We start from the raw sequence: 20891 nt of genomic DNA on the forward strand, positions 1-20891 counted from the left end.
AGTCATAATTATTTTAAATTCCCTCTCACATAGTTCCAACATCTCTGTCATATCTGAGTTTGGATCCGATGAATGCTTTGTTTCTTGAGAGCGCATTTTTTCACACATATTTATTCGGCCTGGAAATGGGCACACTTGTCCATCTGCTAGGGTTTTAATATATGGGTTTGAGTTAGAAGTGGGCTAGATTGGAGGCTTTCTGTTGCTGTGGTTAAATTCAACTCACACTTTGAATTCCTATAGTGATACCTCGTGTTTAGAATGAGAATTGATTTACTACAATACCCATGTGACTCTCAGCTTGAGGTATTCCCTTGTCACTGTATCTCAAGAGAAGGTATCTTTGCACACTGTTGGTACTTGAAGCTTGTTTGTTTGTTGGTGGTGAGTGGTGGTATTTCTTCTCTGTTCTGGTTAAGTTTCAGCCTTAGGCAGGAACCTTACCCCTGGGTGTCAGAGGTGTGGCTTTCTCAGTTCTTCTGCCCGTATTCTGGTTATGTGGGCCCCTGCATGCACTCCTGTCTCTTCTAGGAGTTTGGTTTTTCTGTTCCCTTCCCTCACCAGTATTTTAAGGGTGAAAGTGTTTGTTTCCCTACCTCCTACAGATCTTCATTTCTTAAGAGGAAATGGGGGAAAGGGTCAGTGGAGTTCCCTGGCCCTCCTACAGAGGTGCTCTTCCCCTCTCCATGGGGTCTGCTTTAAAACCAATCCTTTTTTCACTCTCTGATCTTTTTTGTGATTATACGTTGGGATGCATGGAGAAAATCTTGCAAGAGGGTGTGCACTCCTCTAATTTCTAAAGTCCCACAGGTTCTATACTCTCCTGCAAGTCTGCCCTGGGCCTTCACCAAGATGTCAACTATTATAGTTTTGTTCTTATTAGTGTCTAGTTCTCTGGTAAGTATGTGTTCATGTCTCTTCTCTCTTTGAAGGTGCTGGTCTCTCCTTGGCGTTTGGACAAGTGATTGCTCTGGAACCTCAGTTCTATAATAGATTCCAAAAGAGTCATGAATTTGAAGTTATTCCAGTTTTTTTTTTTTTTAAATAAAGGTGGAACTGATGTTCTTTCTGCTCTCTACACTCTAGGAAGAGTACTAGAAATTCTTAATGAGATATTTTGTATTCTTTTTTTATTTTTATTTTATTTTTATTTTTTATTTATTTTTTTTTTTTAAGATTTTATTTATTTATTTGAGAGAGAGAATAAGATACAGTATGAGAGGGGGGAGGGTCAGAGGGAGAAGCAGACTCCCCGCTGAGCGGGGAGCCCGATGCGGGACTCGATCCTGGGACTCCAGGATCATGACCTGAGCTGAAGGCAGTCGATTAACTGACTGAGCCACCCAGGCGCCCTCTTTTTTTTAAATAATAGGTCTTCAAACACTGGTGTGAGTTTTTCCTTTACAGCATATCTCAATTTGGATTAGCCATATATCAAGACAAGAACAGCCACATGTGGTGAGGGGCTTCCATACTGGACAGCCCTAACCTTATGGCTATTGAATATCTTGCACATAATAATCATGATATGAAATTTTAAAATTAATGTTTCTGGACTTCATCTTACAAGCAGTGAAAAGTTTAGATTTTTTCAGGCTTTTTATTATTGTTCTTAGTATTTTCTAAGTGTGCATTTGATCAGAACATAGAAGAAAACCAAATGTCATATTATTCTAAATGTATACCTTACTTTACCCAAATGTTACTTTTTTATAAACCTGAAGATATTCAGAATGTTCACAATACATAGTTGAGATAAAAATTTGATCAATAGAACATTTTCTAGCACATATGTTGGTACTTATCTTTAAGCCTAACTTAGTTACTATGTTAAAATATCTTTTTGAATGATACATAAACATTTTCAGTTTCTCCATGCCGAGATCCTTATTACTATTCAATGCCAAAATAACAATATTGCTTTTCATCCACCAGAAGCAAGTTGTAAGGTATTGTGAATCAACTCATTTCCTCAAATAGCAACACCGATCAAAAATCCTTTTACAAATGCATCAGTTTTGATTTGTACCAGAAGTATAAATAAGAATTTGAATGCCTAACGTAGAATCCAAATGAAATTGCTGAGGGAGTCTATAATGGCAGAAATGTAAGATGTCTTACAGTTTATTTTATTAAATTCATTAGTTTCCAGATAAAGTACATTTTTCAGCCTATTTATTTATGTGACATCTTAAACCTATCCATTTAATACACTCTTTTCATTTTGCTTCATGTACTGTACTGTTTTCTGCCTTCATGTGTTTCAGTATGAGAGAAACCGATTGAGAAAAACAGCTTCAGGAAATCAGTTATAAGGTTCTCTCTCTCTCTTCCCCCTGAACTCTATGATGTGTTCTAAATTCTGTTGTTCTGGTGGTCAATAATGACATCTTTTTTTATTTTTCATATTTGCAATGATCCGATAAAGACAATAACATGTATGGTTATTTCATAAGTAACCCTAAATGCAATATAATTGAAAAATCAATCAGTTAAACTTTTGAGATAGCTGTGAATCATAAAAAGGCCTGAAGTAAGCCACAGAGAAGGGGCACAGGTTAAAAATATTCATGCTAGTTCTGGTTCATAACACATACATCCCCAAAGCTCTCAGATAGAAAGTCAATCAAGGTGAATTCGCATGAAAGTTTTAGGTGGTTAGTTTTAATAACAGTTAATTAACATGATGATGCTTTTGTGACTAAAAGTTTCCATTTCTTCTAAGCCTGCTCTTGTGTTTACTAGGCCCACCATACAGAGCTGTGGGTGACTAAACCTTGTTGGTTATGGTAACTTATTATCTTGGTGGAATGGTGCAGGTCTGATTGAAATGAGTTTGAAAAGAGAAACAAAAGGGAAATTGGAGAAAAAAAGTACGAATAACTCTTTTGAGGAATTTTGCCTAAAACCAAGCAAAAAAAGAGAAAAAAGAAGAAAGAAAAATAGAGTAGTAGCTATGGGGCAAAATATGGTCAAGAGATTTTTTTTCTAAACATGAGTGAAGAAAGAGCATCTTTGCACACTAATGAGAATGATCCACAAAGAGAGAGATGATGGAGGACAGACAGAGGAGAGTTACTGAAGAAGTTGAGAGCAGATGGAATCAGGTACAGATGTGGATGGACCAGCTGAGGCAGCTTGGATAGTATAACCAGGCTAATGGCAGGGGGACAGAATATATGGGTCCCAATGCTGGCAGGTGGGTAGGGAAGTGCAATCTGGAGACACCAGAACTTATCTTCTGATTGCTTCTTTTTCCTTAATGACTCAGAAACAAGGATGTCAGTTGAGAATGGGCAGAGGGGAGATAGTTGTAGGGTGTGGGTGAAAATAGAGGAAAAGGTATGAGATAGACATCTAGAAAAGAAGACAACCTAATGGACGAGGGATTATTTATAGTATTATAGGCCTTTAGCACTAAAACTCATATCCATTTCAACTCCAAGTCCTGTACATTTTAACTAATAAATCATTCCCAAATTCCTCCACTTCTCTGCATTCCACTATGGTCCCTGTCCAAACTACCACTGCCTCTTGCCTAAACTACTATGTTGGCTTCCTAATTGGCTTATACATGTCCACTCTTGCTCCTCACCGAGGCATTCTTTTTTTTAATTTATTTTTTATTTATTTTTTATTGTTATGTTAATCACCATACATTACAACATTAGCTTTAGATGTAGTGTTCCATGATTCATTGTTTGTGCATAACACCCAGTGCTCCGTGCAGAACGTGCCCTCTTTAATACCCATCACCAGGCTAACCCATCCTCCCACCCCCCTCCCCTCTACAACCCTCAGTTTGCTTTTCAGAGTCCATCGTCTCTCATGATTTGTCTCCCCCTCCGATTTCCCCCCCTTCATTCTTCCCCTCCTGCTATCTTCTCACCGAGGCATTCTTAGCATTACAGCCCGGATCATCTTTTCAAATGCAGGTTTGTTCATGTTACCACTCTGTTTAAAACTCTCCAAGAACTTGGGGGGTAGAAACAACCCTTCCTAGGGCAGTGTCACCTCAGCTCCTTGTTCTTGCCTTCTCTTAGCAGTTCGAGAACAATGGCTTTTCTCAGTTCTTATTTTTTTTTAATTTAATTTTATTATGTTATGTTAGTCACCATACAGTACATCATTAGTTTTTGACGTAGTGTTCCATGATTCATTGTTTGCGTATAACACCCAGTGCTCCTCCATGCAGTACGTGCCCTCTTTAATACCCATCACTGGGCTAGCCCATCCCCCCACCCCCTCCCCTCTAAAACCCTCAGTTTGTATCTCAGAGTACATAGTCTCTCATGGTTCGTCTCCCCCTCTGACTCCCCCCCCTTCATTTTTCCCTTCCTTCCCCTAATGTCCTCCATGCTATTCTTTAAGTTCCACAAATAAATGAAACCATATGATAAGTGACTTTCTTTGCTTGAATTATTTCTCAGTTCTTCTAAGGAGCAGTGTGTCCTCATCCAGCAGGGCGCTGTAAATGCTGCTTAGAAAATCTTTCTCTTCTTGCCTTACTTATTTTATTCTTACTTTTTCTTCATATTTCAATTGAATCATCACTTTCTCCAGGAAAGCTTCCTTGTTCTTTAACTAATTTATCTTCCCTTTTATATGCTTTTAGAGTGCCATGTCATTTTCACAGTCATAATTTCAAATTTATTTGTGGGAATATTTGACTATGTCCCCTGTTAGAATGGGAAGCTCTAAGAAGGTTAGCACTATGTTTGCCTTTTTAAAAAAAAATACAGACTTCACTTCCGTTGGCTCACCAGTTTACCCCTAAATAGTTAGCATATATTGTGTAGTGCACAAAAGACTTCAATAGTATTTGTCAGGTGTACAATATAGTGATTCAACATTTCCATACAACACCTAGTAGAGGTGTCCTCAGCAAGACAAGTGTCCTCCTTAATCCTCATCACCTATTTCACTCATCCCCTCCCCCCACCTCCCCTCTGGTAACCATTAATTTAGTCTCTATAGTTAAGAGTCTGTTTCTTGGTTTTTCTGTCTTTCTGTTTTTTTCCCCTTTGCTTGTTTGTTTTGTTTCTTAAATTCCATATAGGAGTGAAATCATATGGTATTTGTCTTTCTCTGACTTACTTTGCTTAGCATAATACTTTCTAGCTCCATCCATGTCATTGCAAGTGGCAAGATTTCATTCTTTTTTATGGTTGAATAATATTTCATTATATATATATATATGTATATATATATATATATATATATATATATATATATATGTATGTATATACCATATCTTCTTTATCCATTCATCAGTTGATGGGTACTTGGGTTGTTTCCATAATTAAGCTATTGTAGATAATGCTGCTATAAACATCAGGGTGCATGTATCCTTTGGAATTAGTATTTTTGTATCCTTTTGATAAATACTTAGCAGTGCAATTGATGGATTGTAGGGTAGTTCTATTTTCAACTTTTTGAGGAACCTCTACACTGTTTTCCAGTGGCTGTCCTAGTTTGCATTCCCACCAATAGTGCAAGAGGGTTCCCCTTTCTCCACATCTTTGCCAACATATGTTGTTTCTTGTGTTTTTTTTTTTTTTATTTTAGCCACTCTGACATGTATAAGGTGATATCTCATTGTAGTTTTGATTTGTATTTCCCGAATGATCCGTGATGTTAAGCATCTTTTCATGGGTCTGTTGGCCATCTGTATGTCTTCTTTGAAAAAAATGTCAGTTCATGTGAAGATACTGAGTCTTAAAGATGTTAAGTAAATTCTCCAAAGTTATGCAGCTGATATGTAAGCCAGACAGATCCGACTCTAAAGCACATGCCCTTAACTACTCTGAATTGTGATTTTACCACCTTGCTCATTTGCTGCTTTTGCTTCTCCCTTTCAGCCTAGATAGATTTATGTTTATTTTGAAAACACTTCAACTTGTGAAATATACTCAATTAACTCAAAATAATTTGCTTTATAGGTACATGTTTTAGGGACATACTATTTTCAAAAGATGCACACGTCCTTCTTGGCATCATGTTCTGGGTTTTGTTTGTATTAGAATATATTTTTACTCTGTACATCTATTTCTATGATAGAATATTTAGACTATAAATGAAATAAAAGCCAGAAAACCATTAATGTTAATAGATTTTATTAGTTATCCCAATATAAAGTGAAAAAAAGTAGAAAAGTAATGTTTTAGCTTTTATATTATAGATAAACAGTAATGCTGAAGTTTAAAGTTATATATTACTTAGAATATATAGAAAACCTATGTTTCATCTCTAATATAATTTTACAATACTGGTTTGTTATCAATGAATGAGATTTTCAGCCCTCAATCTACCTGAACTATTTAAAGCAAGAGAACATTAAAGTATTGGTTCAATAATTTATATTCTTAATTTTAAACTTATCAAAGCCATAAATTCCTACCAGGCCACTTTACATGGAAAATACCAATCTTTGTGCATTTTTAAAGACTAAGAAGTAAACTCCAAGTCATTCAGAGAACTGTGTGCTCCCCACAGAATATTATTGTGAACAGGCCCTCCTTTTCTTGTACATAGGAACATAACAGGGTCACCTGTTGCAACCACTAATTACCTCTGTCAGCAGCAGTCAGGAAATTTGTGACTGAGGCTGGTTTCACCACCAGGATCTATGGCACTGTATTTTCATGAAGGTGAATAGTGATTAGACTGTGTGAATTCCCATGAGAGACACATATCAGTACTGAGAGGTACAAGGCCTGCAAGTCATTTGGAATTCATTATTAAGGGAAGCAGCAGTAAGTAAACACTTGACCACATTGGGCTCTATTAGATATATTTTTGGGTGAATGAAGCCACAAGGATATTGCATTAGCTGTAATGATAGGTCTTGGCTAAGTAACCTCAGTCCACATTTCCCAAATGGTTAATTGCTATTACAGTCATTTCATAAATGCTCATTGACTTATTTCCCGCTCACAAAGACCACATTGCGTCTCCCTTTTTTGCTTTTGCATGCACACTCATAAATTTGAGATTCTGTTGACAAGCCATCGCCTCAGATTTGAAAGGGAAGCACTATGATTTATAGAAAATGCAATATTTTATCAAGGATATGAGACATGTTCCTGGAAAGATTTCTGACACCCTGTGCCAGGCTGACCACAAGTCACTGCCCTGAGTTCTTGGTGCCAATGTGAAAGCCAAAGTAAAATATTATCTTCAGAAAAGTAAGATTCTACTGAACTTTTTTTTTAAAGATTTATTTATTTATTTGAGAGAGGGCCGGGGGAGGGGCAGAGGAGAGGGAGAGAGAGAATCTCAAACAGAGTCTTAGGACCCTGAGATCATGACCTGAGCCCATTAAGAGTCAGACACTTAACCGCTTAAACGACTAAGCCACCGAGGCACACCTCCACTCTTACTAATAAAATCTGTTTGCACAATTATAATTCAAATGTCCAGATTTCCTCACTGCTTAAGCTACCCATAGTTGCAAGGAGCCAGCTGGGATGAGTATTAACCCTTTCAGCTCACATGGATTGTTCTTTGTTCTTTTGTAGACCATGTAACACTGGCGATCCCACTCTCAGGAGACCTAAGGCAATCAAAAGGCCAGTCTTTGATATTCAAAACATGTTTTGTTTTGTTTTGTTTAAAATCTCTCAAGTTAAAACCAAAACTCTTTAATCCTTCTGATGTGCTTTCAGAATAATGAGGCACAGGTCTCTGGTTGAGCCATCACCCACAAAATTGAAAAATAAGGTGAGATGTGACTTCTCCACTGTCCCATCCTTCCTAAACCTCTTCCAGTTCTCTAGCCTAGGACTATCCATTTGCTGTTTAAGTCAAGAGTTAGGAGAGGGACGCCTGGGTGGCGCAGTCAGTTAAGCCTCCAACTCTTGATTTTGGCTCAGGTTGTGATCTCAGGGTCTTGAGATTGATCCCCTCATTGACTCCGTGCTCAGCGTGGAACCTGCTTGAGATTCTCTTTCCCACTCCATCTGCCCCTCCCCCAACTTGTCCTCTAAATAAAAAATTAATAAATAAAATCATTAAAAAAAAGTTAGGTGAGCTGTTTCTGATTCACTGCAAAGAGCGAAAAAGTCATTTGTTTTTAAGCCAACATTTTATCTTCCAAGGCTTCTGTAAATAACATAACCCATGCAAAGTTATGTTTAGGAAATACAAAATAATCATTTAGAAATGTATGGTCAGAGAGGAGAAATCCTGTGTATTGTATCTGTGACTGGGCTATGTACATCATCATGGGCAAAATAGCTTATTCATCACTTACCACCATTTTGAGTGGGAAAAACTACCAAAGTCTTGTTCAACTTGATTTTTTCCCTCCCTAGAGCTTTCAGTTTATCCTCACTCATCTCTCCAGTAAATGAACATTCTCTGTTTAGTTGGTTTTGTTTTATTTTATGTTTGCCTCTCTCCCAGCAATCCTTGAGTGTTGTCTATATATCTCTCACCATAACTTATTTCTCAACCTGTGTTTGGGAGTTTCTGAAGATATTCTAGGAGGTCTAAGTGTGTTCTATGAGAAGTTTTACATTTTACTTTTTAATTATAAAAATTTAAAAATATATATTGTAACCATATCTTGAATATCACGGTCATTTTATAACCTAATAGTGCCAAAAAATATATTTACATTTACTTATACAAATGTGGTTGTTCCATGTTACTGAAGACTAACTGATATCACAAGGTTCTGTACAAATAGAATTTTCAGAGGAGTTCAAATAGAGATAAGCAACGAGAGAATTTGTCCTCACCCATTCTTGGTAGTAGAGGCATCTCAAATTAGAAAGAGAAAACCTGCACTGTGACAGTCAGGACCATACTCATGTTTGTGGAAGAATATATTTGACAGACCCTATATTTATAAGTAGAAGGAAGGCTAAAGCAGTTTGCTTACAATACAAATAAAACAACAAAAACTTATTTTGCCCTTGATTTCTTTTTTTTTAAAGATTTTATTTATTTATTTGACAGAGAGAGACAGCAAGAGAGGGAACACAAGCAGGGGGAGTGGGAGAAGGAGAAGCAAGCTTCCTGCCGAGCAGGGAGCCCAATGCGGGGCTCGATCCCAGGACCCTGGGATCATGACCTGAGCCGAACACAGATGCATAACTGACTGAGCCACCCAGGCGCCCTTTGCTCTTGATTTCAATGGTAATTGTTTTATTTACTGTAGTTGGTGCTTTTGATTACCGAGCACATATCCACAACTACTTCTCTTCCTCTTTCACAGAATTTGATTATGTCAGCCTCTTGTGCCCCTGCATGGCTGTGCCCCAATTCGTAGCCCTTGTCCCTTTCAGCATAAACATTCAAAAACTACAAATACTGAAGTACCACGTCTTGAAGTTAATCTGCTGCTTTGTCCTATACTTTAAAATAACAGTAGTTGATTTAGAAAATAAACACTTGAAGTTAAGCATACCCATTTTTATAACAAACTACTAATGCAAATAGTTAATCTCTGCATGAATATTTTTTATAGTTATGTTAATCACCGTAATCATTAGTTTTTGATTTAGTGATCCATGATTCATTGTTTTCGTATAACACCCAGTGCTCCATGCAGTACGTGCCCTCTTTACTACCCATCACCAGGCTAACCCATCCCCCCACCCCCTCCCCTCTAGAACCCTCAGTTTGTTTCTCAGAGTCCATCGTCTCTCATGGTTAGTCTCCCCCTCCGATTTCCCCCACTTCATTCTTCCCTCCTGCTATCTTCTTCTTCCTTTTTTTTTTTTTAATATATAATGTATTATTTGTTTCAGAGGTACAGGTCTGTGATTCAACAGTCTTACACAATTGCATGAATATTGTTAAAGCAGACTTGGGTTACATTGTTCTACTATTAAAGCCAACTTTGATTTTAGGTTTAGCAAAATCATATCATCTTTTATATTAAATTCATGTTGTTAATACAAATTTTTTTGGCATCATTGTTTTGTTTGTATTTGTTCATTAGTTTTGGTTTTGAAATTATACAAACCCCATACACAAAATGAGTTTAAGCTTATTTAACAGATTGTCAAGTTTAACTGACTAGTCTAAATCATGTGGATTTCTCTCAGGAAAAATCTACTATGATGGTTAATGGTGTAGAATGTAGAGGGAGGCACCTTTATCTGAATCCTAACTTCACCACACTCGAGCTGTGTGACACTGGGAAAGTATATAAACCTCTCTAAGGAAAGAGACTAATAAATACCAGCACTCCCTCAGTTTGTTATTAGAATTGCTTGAGTTAATACATGGGAAGGACTTGAAACAGTACTTGGCCCATAGTGTGTTCAAGTGTTAGTTTTACTGTTATCATTATTACTAAGTATTTCTATCATCTTATTATGAGCAATGACTGGGGTGGATATTTATTGAAGGTGATGGTCTTGAGCAGATAACTTTAAAGCAAGAAATAAAAAAAATTGGATGTTTACAATTTTATACCCCGAGAAGCTATTTTAAGACTAGTCATTCTGCTATGATTCTTAGGTACTAATTGTCCTAGTCTGTTCAGCCTGCTTGTAACAAAAAACCACAGACTAGGTGGCTTATAAACAACAGACATTTATTTCTCATAGTTCTGGAGTCTGGAAGCCCAAGTTCAAGGTGCCAGCATTTTTGAGTGAGGACCTTTCTCAGGATTGCTGACTTCTTGTTGTGTCCTTATATAGAAGAAAGTGCTGGGAACTTCTCAGGGACCTCTTTTATGAGAGTACTAATCTCATTTATAAAGCTTTCCCCCTCATGATCTAAGAACCTTCCAAAAGCCCCACTTCCTAATACCATCACAGTAGGCATTAGGATTTCAACATACGGATTTTGCGGGGACACAAACTTTTAAATTTAGCATTAGCCAAGTATAAAGTTACATGCATAGCCCATATTAACTTACTTTCTCATAAATTTTTTTTTTTTTTTTTTTTTTTTAGTTAATTTCTGGTGCTTTGCCTTTGGCTTTTACCAAGGGTTGACAATTAAATGACCATATTTCTTTGCAATAAATGCTAGGTTATTTATGAGCTGTTATTCCCTCCTACACACCAGGGATTGTCCTAGAAGGCATGATTCAAACTCATTTTTCAGAAAGATTAGAAATTTGTAGTTGAATCTATGAATAATTACTGCAGCTCAGCTGTAAGGACCTTATGCCTTAGTTTGGTCACCTGAGGATAAAATCTCTTACAGCTCTGCTCTGCCCAGTGATTTATACAACCAACTCAAGCTTTAATTTTCTGCATGTTCCCTGGAAATGGAAAGTGGTCTACTATGTGGAAATGAAGGTCTCATTGGCATCTTTTTTTGCTTAGTTTATATCAGTTCCTCTACAGATGTTCACTGTAAAACTGAGCCCTGTCTATGGGGAAGACTTTCATTATCCTCTTTGTTTAGTTATTGCCCTTGTTTGGCTAATTTTCAAAATGCCAGCCAGATAGATAATTGTTAAGAGACATTACTAGGGTGCCTGGGTGGCTCAGTTGTTAAGTGTCTGCCTTCGGCTCAGGTCATGATCTCGGGGTCCTGGGATCGAGCCCCACATCGGGCTCCCTGCTTGGCGGGAAGCCTGCTTCTCCCTCTCCCACTCCCCCTGCTTGTGTTCCCTCTCTCGTTGTGCCTCTCTCTGTCAAATAAATAAATAAAATCTTTAAAAAAAAAAAAAGAGACATTACTAAAACTTCTTCTGTCTATGCTACAAGATCCCTATTTTTCTAAGTATTTTGAGGATCAAAATTAGTTGGTTCATGAGAAAACCTTATAGGGGCACCAGGGTGGCTCATTTGGCTAAGCACCTGACTCTTGAATTTGCCTCAGGTCATGATCTCGGGGTGATGAGATCCAGCCCCGTGTTGGGATCCTAACTGGGTGTGGAGCCTGTTTAAGATTCTCTCTCTCCCTCTCCCTCTGCCCTTCCTCCACTCACACCCTCTCTCTCTAAAAACAAAAAACAAAAATAAAAAAATCAAGAAGACCTTACAGCTAAGGAGCTGATATCTTGAAAGGACAGTAAACATCAATTTCATTCAAATTAGGACCCTACAGTTTTAATTGTGACTAGTAAACCTACAATACTTAAGTGATAAACTAAATTGATTTATAGTAGGAATCTTACTTGACTTGAGGAAATATTAAAGAAATCTTATGGGTTCCTTCAAAATTCAGTGGGAAAAAGGTTAGTTTTTATTCCCCAAATTCCTTGAGGTTAGGGAATATAATTTGAGGTGTGACTTCAAAAAATTGCCTTGCCTACTTTTCTAACTATGCAAACTTTTCTTTTCATAGTTATTTATTAATGACAGTTTGCATAATTTCTACCTAAAGATGTCAGACATCCATTAAATATTTATTGATTGAATTTCTGAGAAAAATTAACATCTATTTCTCATTTCTTTTCTGAATATTTCATGTAGACCATTGCTATACTGTTAGTTCTTAAGATCTTAGAGCTCATTTTAATTATGGAATTGCTTTTGAGATAAAAAAAATAAGCCAGGTCAACTATTGAAAACAACTTAAATATTATGATCTATAAAAAGAGCTACACTCACCTGTATTCTCCAAGAGGCACACTAGACAATTTTCTTATTTATACTAAGACTTTTTTTTAAGATTTTATTTATTTATATGAGAGAGAGAGCATGGGCAGGGGGAAGGGCAGGGGGAGAGGGAGAGAGAGACTCTGAGCTGAGCAGGGAGCCTGACATGGGACTTGATCCCAGGACCCTGGAATCAGGACTTGGGCTGAAGGCAGACGCTTAACTGACTGAGCCACCCAGGAGCCCCATACTAAGCCTTTTACAAAGGATTTGAAGTCATTCATAGAAATGTGTGGATTTTACAAGGAATGACTAAATAAGGAAGGAGTTGGCACGAAGGGAACTTCCAGCAAAAGAAATGAAAGTGAGGAGTAAAGTTTCCACCCCAATATTTATGGCATAATGTCCTTTAAAATTGCTAAAATAAAGTGGGACTAGAGAATCTTTCTTAACTTTAGTAAGAGGGGTTAAATGGTATGCATTATAAAACCAAAATCCAATCACAATATTCTTTCTCGATAAAACATGATGAAGATGAAACTATACATGAGATCTTAAAATCACTAATCTTCAAATAAACAGCATCCATTTCCACAAGAATAATGAAGAGACTCACACTGCCTATTTGCTAATTCAGTGATAAGAGTTGGTATGGAAATGGCGACATAAGAATGTAGACGGAGAAAATGGTCTACTATAACCTATTTAGCTTTGCAGCTTTAGTGACTGACGCTGTCTGGCATCTATTGATAACTCAAGAAATATTCATCGAAAGAATTAGTGCATATAGGAATCAGGGAATTCAGAGAGGAATGAATAAAAGAAAAAATATGGCTCTGGGGATCTTGATGACTTCTTAAATTTTGGGATCACTGTGAAAAAAAATCCAAAGACAGTCTACTAAGTGTTTTTCTAGCTGTTTCGGTTTTTTTTTATATGCAGAAAACTCAGAATCAAATTGTAAACTTTTAGATTAGTGACGGTGGCGCTTATTCATCATTTATCTTTCCTCCTACCCTTGCCCTTCAAAAAATAGCAGCTGTCATTAAAAACAAAACAAAATAAAACCAAAAAAACCCTCCTACTCTATGCCAGGTGTTTTTCATTTATCTCACTCTCTTGGCTCAGGGTGCTATAACAAAATACCATAGACTGAAGAGCTGGAATGACAGAAATATATTTTCTCATGTTCCAGAGACTGGAGATCAGGGTGCCACCACGGTTGGGTTTTGGGGAGAGTTCTCTTCCTGGTTGGCAGATAGCTACCATGTTGCTGTGTGCTCACATGACCGCTTCCTATGTGTACGTGGGGAGAAAGAGAAAGCTCTCTGATGTCTCTTCTGTAGGGGCACTAATTCTTTCATTAGAGCCCCATCCTCATGACCTCATCTAACGCTAATTCTCTCCCAAAGTCCCCATTTCCAAATACCATCACATCAGGGGCTAGAGTTTCAATGTGAATTTTATAGGGATACAAACATTCAGTCCATAACACTTAGTCTTCATGAGACCCTGCAAAGAGAATGTTACTGAAGAAAATGGGCATGAAGTTAGGATTTTATATATTTGTATCATAGGTTTGCTTAACCGTAATCTAGATTTTATCAGAATCTGATGTGAACAGGCCCTAGAATGCAAATTTACTCTGAGTATACTCTCAAGCTTGATAAATATGTTAAACTAGAATGTTAATTTAATATTTTGACATGAGAACATTACTGAGGAGCAGATAATAGTTGACTTGATAGATTAGTAAAAATTGTCCTGGTATGAAAAGTGAAGTAGGTCGAAAGTACCAATGAATGAATTTATTCCCCATGTTTTCCACATAGTGAAGCTTCATTAATTATCTGTCAGGTTTTCTGCTAGAATTATGGAAGAACTGAGAAAATTATGCTTAGAGGGTGGACTTATATACTTGGATGAGCAATAACCTACAGAAAATTCACCAACTGAAGCTTGGTTAAGCTACTAGAGTTTTCCAATTCACAGCTGGAGTTGGTCTGCTAGGACACTGTCAACTCTGTGATCAGTTTCCATATGATCACACTGTATGGTTGAGGAGAATGCATTTTCTATGGTATCAGGATACCTGGATTTAAATCCTGGGGCTACCATTTCAAAACCTGAAGTTATTTGGCTACCCTGAACCATCATTTTCTTATAATAAAATATTTCTCAGGGTTATCATGGAAATTCAACAAAATAAAAATAAAAATAAGAGCTAAAATGTTACTTAATGCTTCCTGTTCTAGACTTAACCATTTTAGACACATGGGGTCATCCGTTGTTTCTTTAGTGCTCGTGTTCCTTCCCTGCACTTCTCGTGCCTTCCTGTAGGTGGGGTATGCTTCCCTGTTCTGCCGATTCTGCGTGGCTAACGGCATGTGAGTGGATGTGATTTATATAACGTCCAAGCAGACACCTGAAATGAACTTTTGCACTTTATTTCTGCCTCCTCCAATTTCTGCCCTTTGCCATGAGAAAAACAGGTCTCAGTGGCTACTCCTTTAGTCTGAGACTTGAAATAAGAAGACACATGAAGTGTAGCTTTGCCCAGAAGAGCCACAGCCCCCTCAAGTTCTCATATTATATGTTCAGGTAATAAATACTTACAGTTATAAGACAATGAGGGTTTGGAGTTGTTCTCTGCTATAGTGATACCTAGAAGCCAGTTGTTGCCATAGCAACTCCTAAAATATGTGCTGTTGGCTTTAAGGCCAGGTGGTGGACAGCCAGGAACTACTTACATATTGTTACTACCTGGGGTGCCACACTATTTAAACAGCATTCTTTTCAATTATACTTTAATTTCTGAAGGGTGAGTTGTTGCTATTCAAATGGTAAATTATTTTAAATTTTATTTTATAATTGGTTATTTGTAGTATAAAGAAATACTATTATTTTTTTATAGGTAACAAATAGTACTTACATCATTTTGTATTGTTTGCTAATTATCTTCCATTAGTGTAAATGTTTTTATATTACAAGTAATGAATACTTTGCCTCTTCACCTCTAATCCTTAAGTCATTTAATTTCCTGGCCAGTTCTGTTAAACTGTAGTGGTGATAAATGGACATCATTATCTTACTTCAGACCTTAAAATAAATATATTTATTATTTTTTTTAAGATTTTATTTATTTGACAGAGAGAGAGACAGCGAGAGAGGGAACACAAGCAGGGGGAGTGGGAGAGGGAGAAGCAGGCTTCCGGCCGAGCAGGGAGCCCGATGTGGGGCTCGATCCCAGGACCCTGGGATCATGACCTGAGCCGAAGGCAGACGCTTAACGACTGAGTCACCCAGTCGCCCCAAAATAAATGTATTTAAATGTATACATTTGTTTAAACATATTTATAGAATTTTTTAGATAACTTTTATGAGCAGAAGAACATTCTTAACTAGTTTTTTAATTTTTAACCATTTTTATCTGTCTTGTCTGGGTCAGTAAAATGGAATTACTCTATTGTAATAAAGGTTTTTTTTTTTTTTTTAAGGAAATTGGACTAATATGAATATAAAAAAAGCTGGGTGAGGGAAGAGCTGCAGTGGGAGGTCAAGGAGTCACTGAGGACTTCAGTCTGAGGCGCTGAAACAAATGAGTCTCCCAGTCTCTCAAGTTCGCCAGAAAATTCCAACGATTGCTGTCTCAAGGTTTGGGTCTTGGTCTGTAGTAGTCAAGTAGGAACTTGTGAAGAAATCTGTGAAGCCGTGGTGTTTGGCTGCCACAGCCTCTTTGGAATGAAAACCTCTTCTCCGGTTCGCTTTCCAAATACTGTGCAAGATCTCCTTGGCAGGCTTTGGCCTGAAACTATGTGGGGAAGGGGTTCTGGAAAATGAGGTTCCTGGTATCTACAACACAGAATAGTCCTTAGAAGAGAGGATAGTAAGGCAAAGTTGACAGCTGAAAAATGAGTGGAATGGCAAGATATAGTTGGATAAATAGATAGACAGTACATATTGAGATGACTGTGTAGATTTTTTTCCTGTTACTCATTCTGTATGGAGAACCACCTTGGTATATCTTTCTGATGTGGAACTTCTCTCTAGAATAAGCCCTGTTTGGTCATGATGTATTATTTTAAAATATACTCATGATCCAGTTGGCTGAAAAAGTTCTAAATGAACTATTAAGTGTGTGTACCACACATAAATATTCTTTGTAAGAAATCTCAGAGGATGTATTCCACTAAGAAGGGAATGAATTTAGGAGAAAGTTATGGGATATGGGAAGTGAGGGTAAGTAAAAAACTGAATATCACTATGAGAATTAACAATGATGAAAGGTCATTGGCAAGGACACTAAAGTGTTTAGCCATGGAAATTTTCATTCAAAATTCAAGACAGCTTTCACTACTAATATTTGCTTATTTAATACAATGCTACTTGTATAGTATTTATTATTTATCAGGCATTAGCTGACTTACCAATATTAACTTAATTCTTATGACAATGTTTTGAGGTAGGTAGTACTATTATCCCCATTTTACAGATGAGAAAAGTAAGACCTAAAGAATAAATTGATATGCTCCAAGTCACAGATCTATTAACTGTGGAGCTGAGGTTTATACGCAGGCAGTCAGTTCCATACGGTGCTATTATTAACTACTGCTCAGCTACTTCAATGCCAAAATTTGGTGGAGGGAGAGTGGAGAGACTAGAGGGAGTACAGATTTGCAGAAGTTCTTGCCTTTTTCTAGGGGAAAACATGGAGTAGGAGGCATCATATTTTGCTCTTTAGATCAGATGCTTATATTCATAACATGATTGAATTTGACCACTCCACAGCTGCTGAATTGACAAATTATATTTCCGACCACCCACATATGTTAATTTGCTATCATTATGATTTCAAATTTAGAGGTTCTCCAAATTGATGTGCCCATCACAGGCTATGTGATTACTCCTGGTTGAGTGAACTGCAGTGAGAGAGACTCATGAATAGAAACACGTCTGATGGAAATCAACCCTTGTTGAACTGCCCTCTAGGGACATTGTAATTTTGTCGTCAACCTCAGAACGTTTTACAAAAGGCCAAATCCTAGTTGTTTTTGTGGCCCCACCGGGATTCTAAAATCTTTGAAACTAGAATTGGACCTTGTTCCTCTCCCCTTCTTACCGGAGGTCTCAGCGTAGCACCTTGCAAGGGGTAAAGGAGCAAGAACAGTGATAAAGTCCTGAATTCCAGAAGTTTAAAGAATCTTCAAATGAAGGATGATAAGAACGTTTCCATTTCCAGTTCAGTTATATAAAAGAGAATAACTCACCCTGGAAAGAGAAGGACCCACTCCCTATTCAGTAGAAGTTTGTATGAAACAGCACTATGCAGCAGAATTATCTGGTACATGAAATATGCAGTTACCGGGGACTCAGGCCCACAAGTTTTGCTTTAGTATGTGTGGATGGGACTCCATCTCCAACGGATTCTGACATATGAGCTTAATAAATTTCACTTAGGAACTTCTGTCATCTAAGAAATGTCATCTTGCTTTTAGTTATTACTGGATGGGGGCGGGGGGTTATTCTCTTTCCGCCAAACCCACATGTGTCTGCCAAACATTTCCTCCTGCCCCAGGATAAAGAGTTAGTTACTTGCTAGAAGGTCTTCTGTAGAATACCTGGTGATGTACTCATATTCATTTAAATTGACCCACATATTTATTCTTTTTGTTGCTCTTTATTCTTCCTTGCAATTATTTCCCCCTGGTATCTTGTGAATCTATTTATACTCGCTCTCTTTTTCTTTTGGTTGCTGTTCAATTTTTGCCTTTTTCAATGCCACCTTCTTTCTCTTTTGAATGTTAGACACTGTGTGTGAAAAATTATAGTTAATTTGAGACTCTATATGATATCATTGTCCTCCAGAGAAGATTTGCCTTTTCTGTCAGGCCATGAAAGTGGGGGCAGGAGAATTTAATATAATATGGCGTTGATCTGTTTTAAAGAGAAGCTTTGGTTTTTTTAAGTGCTTGTCAATTCTGTTCCACTCTTACTCTTACAAATTAGTTTTTTGTGGTGTCTCTGAAAGCCTGGAGTGATTACCAGTGCTCTGCTTCTTTGGCCCCAGTAATGCAAGATTGTCAAAAGCTTTGTTCAGCTTCTAATGTATTTTTTTTTTTTTTTACCTTCAGGGGGAAAGCGACACCATATCTTGAGATCACCACTGTGAACTTCCCTTCTTTCTGGAATCTTGGCCCCTGACTTCTTCACTGCCTTACCAGTATTCTGGCATGGAAATGTGTGCTTTGTTTTATATTGCAAAGTGGATGGTGGCTGGAATTCTCTCTATGCAATCTTTTGAAGTTTAGGAGGAAAATACCTTCCTATAAAGAAATTTATTTATTCTTTCTCCCAGTTGTCTGGAAGTGCTACAATCCTAGAATCATTTATTTAGAATTACTTGATTGAGGTTTTTTTTCTGTCACACATGAGGCCTGAAAACTCACATGAAGGCCATATAATGGCTTCAAATTCTCATGTAATATTTTTTTTTTCCCTTTGCCTAGCATGATAACTGTTACTAGCTAGTTTTTCTTACTGTCTCTTTCTGCAAAGTGAGTTTATTTCTCATTAGCTTGTGAACGTTGAAATTTCTTCTTTAAGGATAGAGTTACCCATTGGTCTCCCTACCGTATGCAGAACCTAATCTCTATCTCCGATTACTGTCACAATGGAAATTTGTCATCTTGAGCTTCAGAAAATACCCTCACGATGGCACCTGGCTTATGCACTTGCTTCTTCATAGAAGTCTGCTTTCCCTTTGTAGTTTTGTTTGGTTTCGGCGCCATGTTTGTGCGTTTGCCTCTGTATATATCTTACTTTCTTGCTTGATACCAATACTTTTAGAAACATAATTCTGAAAATATTTGTTTTACAGAACTTCAAATTGCTTTTCAGTGGAAGGGCAGAAATAGAAGTATACTATTGTGTAAACAAAAGTTTGCTTTGGTGTAAGGAGAAACCTTAAGAAAATGTTTTCTTTCTAGAAGTGTGATTGTGGAGCATCTTTTTTGTGGAAGGATATATGCCAAAACATCCTAGGAGTGCTCTTTATCTCTTCCCTGAGGCAATCTCAAGCCAACATTTTTCTTTTACTAATAACATTTTTCTTATTTTTAATAGAACTTATCTTAATTGACCTGTCATGCCATAACACACACATCCCCAAAATAGCATAATTTATTAAAGGATTAGAGAGATGCATGCACTTCCCCCTCTTTTTCCCAGAAAAACACTGAACTCAGCTAGTTCCTGGTCATTTTTTTTTTTTTTTTCATTTTCCCAAAAATGCAGTTCAATCCAGTCATTTCATAACATTTTCTTCATTACTCTGTGGAGCACTCTACTAGCAATAAGAGAGGAATAACAAACAGGGGAGAAGCCTGGTTACAGTACACAATATATCTAAAGAGCATTTTTATTAAGAAAACCTATCAAAAGGCCAAGATGTGGCATTATTTTTATGATTGTAAGAAAATCTCGGAGACAGGGCACTCGGGTGGCTCAGTTGGTTAAGCGTCTGCCTTTGGCTCAGGTCATGATCCCAGGGTCCTGGGATGGAATCAGGCTCCCTGCTCAGCGAGGAGTCTGCTTCTCCTTCTGCCTCTTCCCTGGCTTGTGCTCTCTTTCTTGATCACTCTCTCTCTCAAATAAATAAATAAAAATAAAATCTTAAAAAAAAAAAAAGAAAAGAAAATCTTGGAGACATTTCCAAAAAGTTTAATATACAAAAGCTGTCAATTTCTACTTTCACTCCATGATTCTCCCACTGGTGACTCGAGAAATAGAACTCCCTACCTACTTGTCTCTCCATCATTTCATCCCCCTTAGTCTCGAGAATTTGCTTCCACACCTAGAATCACCTAATACCATTAATGTGCTTGTCTTGTAAATAAATGATCTGAAAGCAAACTGTAGGCTTTAGGGAGTGTTGGGTGTATCCTGGCACAATGTAAATGGAAACAGCCCCGGCATTGTAAGGTCCTAAGAGGGAAAGTGGTTTAAAGGGTAAACAGCTAAAATTTATTGATAACCCTCATACTTAATAAAGTCAATCAATGCGAGGAGAACATCTCAGAACTAATGTGGTCAGAAACTGTTGCTGTGCTCAAGTTTTCCACTTTGCTTCATGACATAGAAACAGAACAACAAGGCGCCTGGGTGGCTCAGTTGGGAAAGCGTCTGCCTTTGGCTCCGGTCATGATCCCGGGGTCCTGGGATCGGGTCCCTCATGGGGCTCCCTGCTCAGCAGGGAGTCTGCTTCTCTGCCCCTCCCCTGGTTTGTGCACTCTCTCTCTCACTCTCTTTCTCTCAAATAAATAAATAAAATTTAAAAAAAGAAAAAGAAAAAGAAAGACACAGAACAACAAAAAG

General features: G+C 37.5%; 1 long non-coding RNA gene across 1 annotated transcript; it reads left to right on the forward strand.

Moving 5' to 3' along the window:
* Positions 1-15693: 15693 nt before the first annotated feature.
* Positions 15694-19479, forward strand: LOC118528815 (uncharacterized). The gene is made up of 2 exons (XR_004913811.2): positions 15694-16172; positions 18650-19479. It is a non-coding gene; the product is annotated as an uncharacterized LOC118528815 (long non-coding RNA).
* The last annotated feature ends 1412 nt before the right edge of the window (positions 19480-20891 follow it).

Source organism: Halichoerus grypus, chromosome 3 (genome assembly GCF_964656455.1).
Source record: "Halichoerus grypus chromosome 3, mHalGry1.hap1.1, whole genome shotgun sequence".
NCBI classification, from domain to species: Eukaryota; Metazoa; Chordata; class Mammalia; order Carnivora; family Phocidae; genus Halichoerus; species Halichoerus grypus.